This window comes from Apium graveolens, chromosome 8 (assembly GCF_009905375.1).
Source record: "Apium graveolens cultivar Ventura chromosome 8, ASM990537v1, whole genome shotgun sequence".
NCBI classification, from domain to species: Eukaryota; Viridiplantae; Streptophyta; class Magnoliopsida; order Apiales; family Apiaceae; genus Apium; species Apium graveolens.
This window is the reverse complement of record NC_133654.1, coordinates 61,550,102-61,562,556: the sequence shown is the minus strand read 5'-3', so window position 1 is coordinate 61,562,556 and position 12,455 is coordinate 61,550,102.

The following is a 12,455-nucleotide window of genomic DNA, read 5'->3' as shown; positions in this document are numbered from 1 at the left end:
ATCTCTCAGTGATGAACAAAATATCACGAGAGCTGCTAGGGTTAAGTAAATAATATTCTCGATAATAATAACACTTTTAGTGTAAACCCTATGTCTGTGTTTATATATTACACAGTTACAAGATAATCGCTAATTGATATGGAATATAATTCTGCTTCCTAATATATATCAATCAGATATCTTTTCTTCCAAGTATTCCATTCTTTATGGAATTCCTTCTTCATGCATATCTCTTCTTATGTTTATCTTGATCTTCTTAACTTTAATCAGCTGCTGTCCTTATCTGATCGTCCTTCAGCACTTAAGTTCTGATATCTATCTCCTGATGTTTATCTCCTGATAACATAAGTACTGATATCCCTTAAGTCCTGACGTCCAGTATAAGTACTGATCAGTTAAGTACTGATTTGTCCTGTTCAAATAAGATCTGAAATCTAAACATAAAACATATTAGCCATGACATTATCAAATATATCTAACAATCTCCCCCAACTTGTAAATTAGCAAAATATACAAGTTTAACAGATATTTGATGATGTCAAAAACATTAAGTACAAATGCATGAGAATTAGACAAGATAACTACAACTTACAGTCCTTAAAGCTTTTACCAATTCAACTTCTGATAACAACTTTAGTCTGTATACACATCAGAATTTAAGCAGTTGTAGATCTTCGACTTGGCTTCATCATTTTCTGATCTCTCTGATGTCAGGAGTTGTTCTGAGATAATTCTTCAACAAACATTTCTCAGCATATCTGAGTTCATCAATCATTCTCCGTTTGACATCTTTAAGCTCTGCAGTATCTTCACCAGTTTGAAATATTGCAGCTCTGAGATCATTAATCTTTGCTTTTCTCAACTCCTGATCTAGTCTTATGACATAGGCTTTGTCAGACTCTAGATTAAACTCAATCCCCTTAATACCAAGATATGTTCTGATCTGTGCAGTATTAGGCTTCATATCAACAATATCACCATTATGATTTCTGTACTTTGGAACATATATGCTGTCAGACTTAACAGAATAAAGTCTTTTCTGTCTCTGAATCTGTTCTTTCAAATAGTTTGCAGCAGTCCCTGTCAATCTGTCATCCACTTGAAGTAAGAATAATATATGCTCCAATTCTTCAAAATACTTCAATGGAATGGCATTTTGTCTTATATGATATACCCTACCATCTGTAATGAAATACAACAAGATGTGTTCCTTCAAGTAGGTATGGTAAACCATTTGTACAGATTCCAGTTGATTCAATCTTTCAGGAGTTGCTCCAATACCTGGTTCACTCAAGGAAGTTGGATCATTGGTAGTGTTGTGTACTCTTCTTTCATCAACACTTCCCAATCCAGTTTTATCTCTTGCTTCCTTTCCAGTAACTACTCTAGCTTCAAAACGACTTGCAGTAGTCTTCAAAGGTTGAGTTTGTTTTGCTTTAGTGAATCCTGGTAGGAGTGTTTTTGATCTTCCTTCTGATATCAAGTTAACTTGAGCTGTGTCAGAGGTTACTTGCTTCTTTTGAATATCAGAACTTTTAATTTCTTGACTCTGAACAACTTGATCCATGTCAGAGGTTGTTTTAAGAACTTTTCTTGAAGTCAGAGCAAGATTATCTTTGTCATCAGTAATTTCTTCATCTTCAGGAGGTACATAAACTTTAACAGGTTCACCAACCTTTTCTTTACCCTTGGATCTTGGATCTATCTTTGGTTGTGATTTAGCAAATGTTGCTTCAGTTTGTGCCTTTTCTTTAATCACAATACCTTTCAGTTTTGGAAGTGACTTTTTACCAGAAGCTTCAGATTTAGATGTGGCTTTCTTTGATTTAAGTCTAGCTTCTTCTTCCTTTAAACTTTCCAAGTCCATTCCTGGATTTTCTTGAAGAAATAACTGTCTTGACATTTCTTCATCAAGATCTAGAAGTTCATCAGAATTTATTCTTTTACCAGTATCAGAACTTATTCTCTTCCCAGTATCAGAACTTATCCTGTGACTTGCAATTTCAGCATTTCTTGATGAGAATCTTTTACCTTGACTATGACCTCCACCCACTCCAGAGTTTCCTTGGTCATCTTTTTCATCATCCTTTCCTTGCAGTGTCTTGTCATCCTTGCATTTGGACTTAATTACTTTCTCCCCCTTTTTGGCATCAGCAGGAAGTAGAAGAGAGATAAGCAATTCCACTGAAGATTGGATTTCAGTCAATTGTGATTGCTGAGAATCTTGATTTTGCTGAATTTGATCAATCTGTGCTTGTTGACGATCTTGAGTCTTCTCAATATAAGCAATCCTGTCAATAGAAGGTTGAAAGAACTTTTTCTTATCAAGTTTCCAAACTTGTTCCTACTTGATTAAGTTCTCCTGAATCTGGTGTATTTCTTCATGAGTGGTTGAATGAAGACCTTGTAGATGTTTAGTACTCAATGCAGTGACACGAAGCTGGGTTTTGAAATCATCAGAATTTAACATTTCATCAGCTTTAGTCAAGTGCTCAGTAAGATGTAACGCAGATGGAATACATGAAACTGAGTTCCATTCCTTAGTCCACTCCTGACCTGCAGGAGTTTCACTCCAAGGCACTGGTGGTTCCTCTGTAACAAACTTCTTTACTTGTTCAGACTTAGAAAGAGGAATATGTCCTAAAGGACCTGCTGCATCAGTATCTGCAGTTGGAGCAGCATCACCAGTATCTCCAGCATGTGCAGCATCAGAACTTATAGAATCAGTATCATCTGATATAATAGCAGTGTGAGTAGCAATGGAGACTTCAGCATCCTCTAATTGCTGATCTGATGCTAAGTTCTGATCAACAGCCATATCCTGATGCTCACCTAAAGTCTGATCATCAGTGTCTAGATGCAGAGAAGGTGACTTAGATAATTCCGGAGTTTGAATAGCATCAGTAACAGGTGTTGGCAAAAGATTTGTTGCTGTTGGAGCTTCTAAGAAAATTACTCCAGGCACAACTAAGTGTTGATCAGCATTATCAGCACTTGTGCCTTGATTACCAAGAGACACAGAAGGGGAATTAGCCTTGTCAGATACTGTTTCCTGAGATGGAGTGGATGGAGAAGAAGTAACTGGAGCACATTCTTTTTCTTGTGAGATCAGAGATTCCTGATCCCCTTCCTTAGCTGCTTCCTCCTCATCATCTGAAACTGGCCTTTGTGCCCTCTGTTTCTTGTATTTCTTGTTTGATTTGGATTCTTTTGTAGTTTCAGGAACAGTCATTCGTCTAAGCCTTTTGAGAAGCTTAGAACCCCTAATATCAGAATCCTTCTGAGAAGTTGCTTTCTCAGCTTCATTTACCACAGGTTCTGAAGAAAGAATCTGTTCCTCAGAATCTGATTCATCTCTCAAAGTAATCCTCCTCTTCTTCTGAGTTGTTTGAGAAACAGTCTTTGTTTTCTTTGACTTAGAAGATGTAGGCTTCACATAGGACTTGAGATATGTTCTGAGAGATGGTTGAGAGGTTTGAGGTGGCTGAGTAGAGGTGGTAGGTGCTGATGAACCAGGTTCTGATGTTTGAACATCAGGATAAAGTGCAGTGTACTTCACAGGATCATAGGTGATTAAGGCTTGTTTGACAGATAAAGGTATTAAGAGGGGTCTTAACACAGCCTTTTTATTATCAGAAGATAATAAATCAGTAAAAGCTCTCTTAGCTATTCTGAAAGATGGAATTAGATCACCAAAATTTTGGGGCTGATTACAACAAAAACTATAAATAAGCTGACAAAATCTTGCAAAATATACAGTATTGCGATCTTCTGTCATCCTATCCCCAATAAAACCTAAGACTGCTCGTGCATAATCAAAATCAGTGTGATTTAGAAGTGCATACCCGATTTGTTGGCTGAATATGGGAATTGCATCAAAATTTGAACATTTGTTGGCGAAAGCTTTGGTAATGCAATCAAAGAAGAAACTCCATTCCCTCCTTATGAAAGATCTCTTCAACTGTCCAAGCTTGGTCAATGTTCCTTCATATCCCAGACTAACCATCATGTTTTGAAGAACTGAGTCATCAACAGTAGAATAAACACAGTCCTCAGGTAGCTGTAATGCCTGTCTAACTGTAGACAAAGTCACAACATACTCATCTTCCCCTGATGAAAATATTATACTTGGGGACCCTTGAGCACCACCATTGTCATATACTCCACTCCTCCAAAACTCCAGTACTTGAACTCCAGAAATGGATGTAGGCTCAGTTAGAGCAAACCCAATATCAGAACTAGTGAGAAAGTCCTGAATGAAATGAAGTTCAGAGGGTGCCTCTGTAGTGTTGAGTATCGCAGAGAAGTTATTAGGAACAAACTTTGCTCCATCAAAGAGAATGTCCTTGGGTGCCATTATGTTTGAAAAGAAATCGGTAACCTGTAATGTGTTTGAGAAAATGCCTCTTAAAAGAAAATCGTCAGTAGATGAGAGAGTTGAAAAGTAAAGGGAGAGATAAAATATAAAGTTAAATTAAAAGATTTGACAATCTTTGCTCTCTTTTACTTATACACAAAAAGTAACCGTTGAGGACACATGGCAGACATGCATTTAAAAGTAGTGGTAAATACCTTGACACCTGTTATACATAGAGAAGGCAAAAAGTAATGGGCACGGTAAATAAGGAATAATTACCATCCACTTGCAGTTTTTCAAGGAAAAACCGTTCCACTTACCTAGATTCCATTAATCAAGGTGAATCAGTTTAATTTAAAATTGAAACCGTTCCCACTAATTCAAATATTTTACTCTGCAATATCAATATTCTGAGAAAAAAACTGTAACGCCCCCAAATCCGGGGTCAAGGGATTTGGTCGTCACTATAAAACTTCAATCCAAATTAACCTGTTAAATCAATAAATAAATGCCAGCGGAAGATATTTATCATAAATGACCCCAAACTACTCCAAGATCTTTTAAGGTTACAGTTCTAGAAACAAGAATTCCAAATTCCACAAATAATTTTTCACACTTTCTTTTAAATCTCTTTTCAATAAATTCCAACTCACAATTAAACCCACTAGTATAACTTCGAAATGAAGTATACTAGACCCAAATAAAATATACAACTATAATATAATATAATATAAACAACTTTACACAATAAAACTTACACTAGCCCGCAAACCCTGGATCAACCACCTTCCAAGAGCTTCTCCTTTGCTTCCTCGAATTACGCAGCTAAACAGCGCAAGCTAATCCTCACTGGAGGTTAAATTTAAAAACAGGCAAGTATGAGCGGAAGAAATGCTCAGCAAGATCATTATAGTAAATATAGGGTCGTTTGATATAAAACCGACATCTGCATCAGCGCAGAATATTTAAAATCATAATTGCTGAATCATAAAACTTTAGTTGAGGAACCCCATAATTGATTCCTTAATTGTATTCAAAACTATTTTGATATTCTTGAGCGACATGCTTCAGCAATACTTTGAATCTTGACGAGAATAAAACTCGTAAAAACAGTGTTTACGGAAATATCGTAAACCATAATAACATGAAACAATGATCATGGAATGAATCATAAAACTTTACCCAAAACTCAACTCTTGATATTAATACTTATTTTGTTGTCATATCAAATTAGATATCAATACGAACTTTGATGCTCACAACACCCATACTGAAATCAACATCAATCATCTATACTAATACCACCTTTGATATTTAACAACAACGTAAGTATCCATAAAATCAGAAACTGAATCAAAGCCACAATTCACTTTTAATCCAAAACAGAATCAGTACTTTTAATCCAAAAAGAATCAGTTGATAAATTATTTATTCTATGAATATCAAAAATGATATGATAATTTAGATTAGGATCATTCTCCGACGGACGTACTATCACATGCTGATCAGCCCGTGTGATAGCACAAGGTCATGATTCATAGAAACGTGACCCCAAAAACACGAGTACTCAAACAAAAAGGCATAACTAGCCTGTGGCAAAATGGTGTCATAATATTCATATGGCACTTAGAAATAGCCCTCCGCTGGACCGTCCGTCCCGGTCACTTACGCAATTATGATCCAATCTTAAAACCTTTTATTGAAATGGGGTCATGATACTCGACACCCGAAATAATTTTATTCCCCCAATTCTTGGGTAGGAATATTCGCAACCAAATCACTTTTCTCAAAATCCAAAATATTTGTAAATCCGATAATTGGATAAGTAAAATCACTTAGCTACTCTGAATATAGAATAACGGAAGAATACTTGCATAAACAGAATTATTTAATTTAGCGATATGTAAAACATTTATCTATTCCGAACAGAGAATAGGGAAAACAATACTTGCATAATATAATTCGAATTAAACGTCACTTGAATGATAAGTGAGGTTGGTGTACTTGCCTTTGGGTTTTAGCAGTTAGTCACACTCGCAATAACGCATCTATTCTGACATTCTGTCTCAAAGCATCACCGTCTTGCTTTTCAACACCTTACTGATATGCTGCTCCTGTGATTGCTAGAAGCCAGATATCCACTTCTATTCCATCTCACTCTTTATCCAACACCTTGTCCTGATCAACTCGAATGATCCGCATCTATAATTAAAATATAGAACTTTAATTGTCTAAACGATAATCACTCGACGAACTACGCGTCAAAACCCTATTGTCTACCCATACGACAACCCGCATATAAAGAAGACAGTCAAACACAAGACCATTGACCCACGTATGCACATAATTCACGTAGCACGTAAACACATAACTCACGTATCACATAATTCATATCACATATGACTCGGTTCGTCAAAAAGTTCGACTCGATAAGTTTAAAACTAAAATCAGGTCAAAAATATGATTTATCGATAAATAATCGACTCAGAATAACTTGTAAAACAAACGACCTTTCGAACAAAAAGGATTTGAGTCTCGAAAGTATTTTTAATGAAAGCGGAATATTTTTCTGACTCTGTACGCGTTCGTTTCGTATTAAACAGACAAACGGTTGATTTATTATGAATTTTTGAACATTTTTCGGAATAAAAACGATCTCCGAATCATTTAATAATTAAATAATAGGGCTCGAACACTCGAAAATAATTTTATAAAAATTATCGAGCCTGGAAAATAATTTAAAATAATATTTTAAACCTCGAAACTATTTTTCAGAATTTTTAAATCAATTTTAAATAATTAAATCTAATTAAATAATCAATTAAAATTAATTAATAACTAATTAAATTAATTAATCAACTAATATTTAAATTAATTGACTAATTAAATAATTACTTATCAACTAAAATTAATTAATTAAATAATTAAAATTTATTTTAGCGTTAAAAATAATTTTCAGAAATAAATAATGAATTTTAGAAATTAAAACAAAATTTTTGAATTATTTATAAAAATAAAATTGCAGAAACATAAATTGGAAACGGGTTTGGGGGATTTCCAGATCAAACACGGGTCATAACTGGGTCAAAGAAACGGGTTTATGGGTCATGAAAAACAATGAACCCTACCGGAAATTCACCAGATTCCGGCGAAAACCAGGATTCCGGCGAAGCTCCGACGGGGCTCAACTTGACTCCGTTTGATTCTGTTTTTCACGCGAACAGGTTGGAAATCAGTCCAGGAAGTGATAATTAGCAACCTGAATTATCCCACATCCCGGAATCATCGATTCCGGCGAAAACCTTTTGAAACGTCGGCCATGTCCGGCGAAAACACAATTCTGAAGAATCGGAACTCAAACTCGATGATATATATACGAAAATGATGCTTGTAAAACATACAATCAATCTATATATTCATAATCAACAAACAATCAGTGATTGATTCAGAAAATCCAAAAATAAATATTCTAAAACCCATGAACTCGATCTATCACTTTCAGGGGTTATAATCATCGATTGGATATACCATTTGATTGCAAATTCGATAATAAAGCTTATTTACTCATCCAAATCATCAGACGATTCAAGAACAAGAAACCCCCAATTCGGGTCAAGAACCCTAGAATCGAATTTTGAACATTACTAATCGTTTGAATGATTTGATGGCATAAACAGAAAGAGCATGAAAATCTGAACATTTTGGTTACTCATACTTCAAATTCTGAAGTCTGCATCATCCTCAAATTTGGGTTTGATTCTCAGAACTTTTCAAGAACACCAAGAACACATATTCAAAGAAATTTTCAGAAATTAAAACCTTAATTACTACATGATACTGAACTCTATTTTTGACATATAATATACCAAATTGACCAGAAAAACATGCTCTACAACATGGAAGCATCAAATCACATCAACAACATCAAGAACAAAAATTCATAATTTAATTATCAAATAATTCGAATATAAATAAATAAATAAGAAAATTACTGTGATTTCTGGATGAAAACTGATGATTGATTCAGATAGAGGATTCCGAGAGCTTCGTTTTGATATGCTGCACGCCCGAATCGGAGTTCGATAACGCCTTCATTCGTGTGTTTGATTCTCGGGAACGTATCGGTTTTCTCGGGTTTTTCTCTGTATTTACGGTGTTTTAACTGGTTGCAAATGAATAAACGGAATAAACGAAATAAGAAATAGGCTATTTATATTTATGGAATATTGGATCGTTCTGGATCGTTTTGGATCATTTTGGATCATTAAATTAGTTGCTTAGCCGCTAAGTAACTGCAATAACGATCCGTTTCAATACCAAAATTGGATAATTATCAAAACCGAGCTTTTTATAAAATATTATATACGAGAATAACGTAAAAATATCCCGTCTTTCGAGAATACGGGTTTTATTGATTACCGAAATAACTATCGTATCGAAAATATTGCGCCGGGCCGCGCACGGGTCACACCGTAATCCGGATCGAAAAAGTCAAAACACGGAAAATGTCCGGAATTACCAGATTAGGTTAGGAAGGAGTTTTCGAAAGAGTTTCGGGTTGTAAAAACGCAAAAACGATTGAAGTCGGATGATTCCCGGCTTTATAAAATAATTTTGGTAATTATTCATAAAATAATTAATAATTCATAAATTAATATAAAATAATCTAACAGTCCAAAAATTACCAGAAAAATATCACAATTATCTATATTTTATTCTGGACATATAATAATTCAAATACTCAAATAATATCACATATAAACATCCAAACATCAATTCCACTTATCAGATAATTCACCAAAATTCACGTAAAATCACATAAATAATTCCAAATAATTATAATAATAATATTTGAAAATATGGGATATTACAAAAACTGTGTGAGAATGAATAATATCAATCAGTTAAGTAAGTACTGATAAAACATTATCAGAACTTAAAGTCAGACACAATTTAGACGATCAACAGAATATTTATCAGGATTTATCAATGCGTATCAAAATCTGCATCTGAGTAACCTATTAATTTAAAATCTGATTCTCTAGGATACCATAATCCTAGATCAGCTGTTCCTTTAAGATACTTAAAGATTCTTTTTACAGCTGTTAAGTGAGGTTCTCTTGGATCTGCTTGAAATCTTGCACAAAGACAGGTAGCAAACATGATATCTGGTCTACTAGCAGTTAGATAGAGAAGTGAGCCAATCATACCTCTGTAATCAGTAATATCTACTGAATTACCAGTATCCTTATCCAGTTTTGTTGCAGTGGCCATGGGAGTGGATGCACTTGAACAGTCTTGCATTCCAAATTTCTTCAGCAAGTTTCTGGTGTACTTAGATTGACAAATAAAAGTGCCTTCTTCACTCTGCTTGACTTGAAGGCCCAGAAAATAACTAAGTTCTCCCATCATACTCATCTGATATCTTGACTGCATTAGTTTGGCAAACTTTTTGCAAAGTTTGTCATTTGGAGACCCAAAAATGATATCATCAACATAAATCTGGACCAAAAGTAAGTCCTTGCCATGGTTGAGATAGAACAGTGTTTTGTCAATAGTTCCTCTGTTGAATCCACTTTCCAGAAGAAACTGAGCTAAAGTCTCATACCATGCTCTAGGAACTTGCTTAAGTCCATAAAGTGCTTTATCAAGCCTGTAGACATAATCTGAATGTTTGAGATCTACAAAGCCTGGAGGTTGTTCAACATATACTTCCTCCTCCAATTCTCCATTGAGAAAAGCACTTTTCACATCCATTTGAAAGACAATAAACTTTTTGTGAGCAGCATAAGCCATGAATATCCTTATGGCTTCTAACCTAGCAACTGGTGCAAATGTTTCATCATAGTCAATTCCTTCCTGTTGAGAATATCCTTTTGCAACCAGCCTTGCCTTGTTCCTTATAATTATGCCATCACTATCAGTTTTATTTCTGAATACCCATTTTGTACCAACAACAGATCTATTCTTAGGTCTTGGCACTAAGGTCCAGACTTTGTTTCTTTCAAATTCATTCAACTCTTCCTGCATTGCTTGCACCCAATCAGCATCTTGAAGAGCTTCTTCCACTTTCTTTGGCTCAGACTGAGAGAGAAAAGAATTGTAAAGACATTCATTAGAAGTACCTGTTCTAGTTCTGACACCTGCATCAGGATTTCCAATTATCAAATCAGGTGTATGTGATTTTATCCACTTCCTTGCAGATGGAAGGTTTTCTCTAGAACTGGATGCTCCCCCATGATTCATGCTGTCTTCGTTTTCATTTTCTGATGCTCCCCCTGAAACTATGCTCTCCGAGTTGGATCCTTCAGCATTTAGATTTTCAGCACTGTCAGTACTTGGCTTATCAGAACTTGACGAATCAGAACTTGAAGAGCCAGTTGTGTGTTCTGATGCTTCTTGAGATGTGATAATATCTTGAGTATGCTCCCCCTGTATTGGTGCATCTTCCTTTGACGTAGTCACCACAGTTTCAATAATATCAGAGTTTAATCCATCAGAGTTTACAGTATCAGGACTTAGACTGTCAGGACTTAAGGTATCAGAATATGAATCTTCATTTTCAAATCTTAGCTGATCATGATCAATGCAATATTCAAGTCCAGTGATCTTCTTGTCATCAAAAGAGACATTGATAGATTCCATGACCACTTTTGTTCTCAAATTATAGACTCTGAAGGCTTTTGTGGAAAGTGGATATCCAACAAAGATTCCCTCATCAGCTTTTAGATCAAACTTGGATAGCTGTTCAGGATGAGTCTTGAGAACAAAACACTTACATCCAAATACATGAAAGTATTTCAGATTTGGCTTCTTGTTCTTCACCATCTCATATGGTGTTTTTCCATGCTTGTTAATGAGTGTTGCATTTTGAGTAAAACAAGCAGTCTGCACAGCTTCAGCCCAGAAATAGGTTGGAACCTTTGCTTCTTCAAGCATTGTTTGTGCAGCTTCAATGAGAGTTCTATTCTTCCTTTCAACAACTCCATTTTGCTGTGGAGTTCCAGGAGCAGAAAATTCCTGCTTTATTCCATGATTTTTGCAGAACTCTTCCATTATCAGATTCTTGAATTCAGTGCCATTATCACTCCTCACTCCTCAAAATTTTCACAGAATCTTTGATCAATTTATCCAGATGTTTGACATGATCAATCAGGATAGATGCAGTTTCATTTTTTGTGTGCAAGAAATACACCCATGTGTATCTGGTGAACTCATCTACTATGACCAATGCATATTTCTTCTTTGCAATAGACATGACATTCACTGGACCAAATAGATCAACATGAAGTAGATAATAAGGCTCAAGAATTGATGATTCAGTCTTGCTCTTGAATGAAGATTTTCTTTGTTTGGCCTTCTGACATGAGTCACAAAGACCATCAGGAGCAAACACTGATTTTGGCAGTCCTCTCACAAGATCTTTCTTGATCAGTTCATTTATCTTGTTGAAGTTTAAATGAGAGAGTTTCTTGTGCCAATTCCAGCTTTCTTCAATTGAGGCTCTACTCACTAAACAGATTGCAGAACCATCAGAACTTGTTGAAAGCTTAGCTTCATAAATGTTACCACGCCTGAATCCCTTCAGAACAACTTTTCCTTTAGATTTACTAACTATTTCACAATGTTCTGCAAAGAAATCAACATGATAACCTCTGTCACAGATTTGACTTATACTCAGTAAGTTGTGTTTAAGTCCTGAGACCAGAGCTACATCTTTAATGATGACATTCTCAAGATTGATATTGCCATATCCCAAGGTTTTTCCAATGTTGCCATCTCCATAAGAAACACTTGGGCCAGCTTTCTCCACAAAGTCTGATAGCAGGGCCTTATTTCCAGTCATATGTCCTGAACATCCACTGTCCAGAACTAAAATATTTTTCCTGTTGCCCTGCAATAAAAAAGACCACTAATTATTAGTTTTAAGGACCCAGACTTGCTTGGATCCTTTGGCCTTTTTAAGTTTGTTAACATTTGCAGCGGATTTAGCATCAGATTTTATGTTAACAGTTTTCTTATCAGAACTTATACTACCAGACTTTGAATCAGAACTTACACTAGAAGGAACAACAGAAACTTTCTTTAAAGAAGGTTT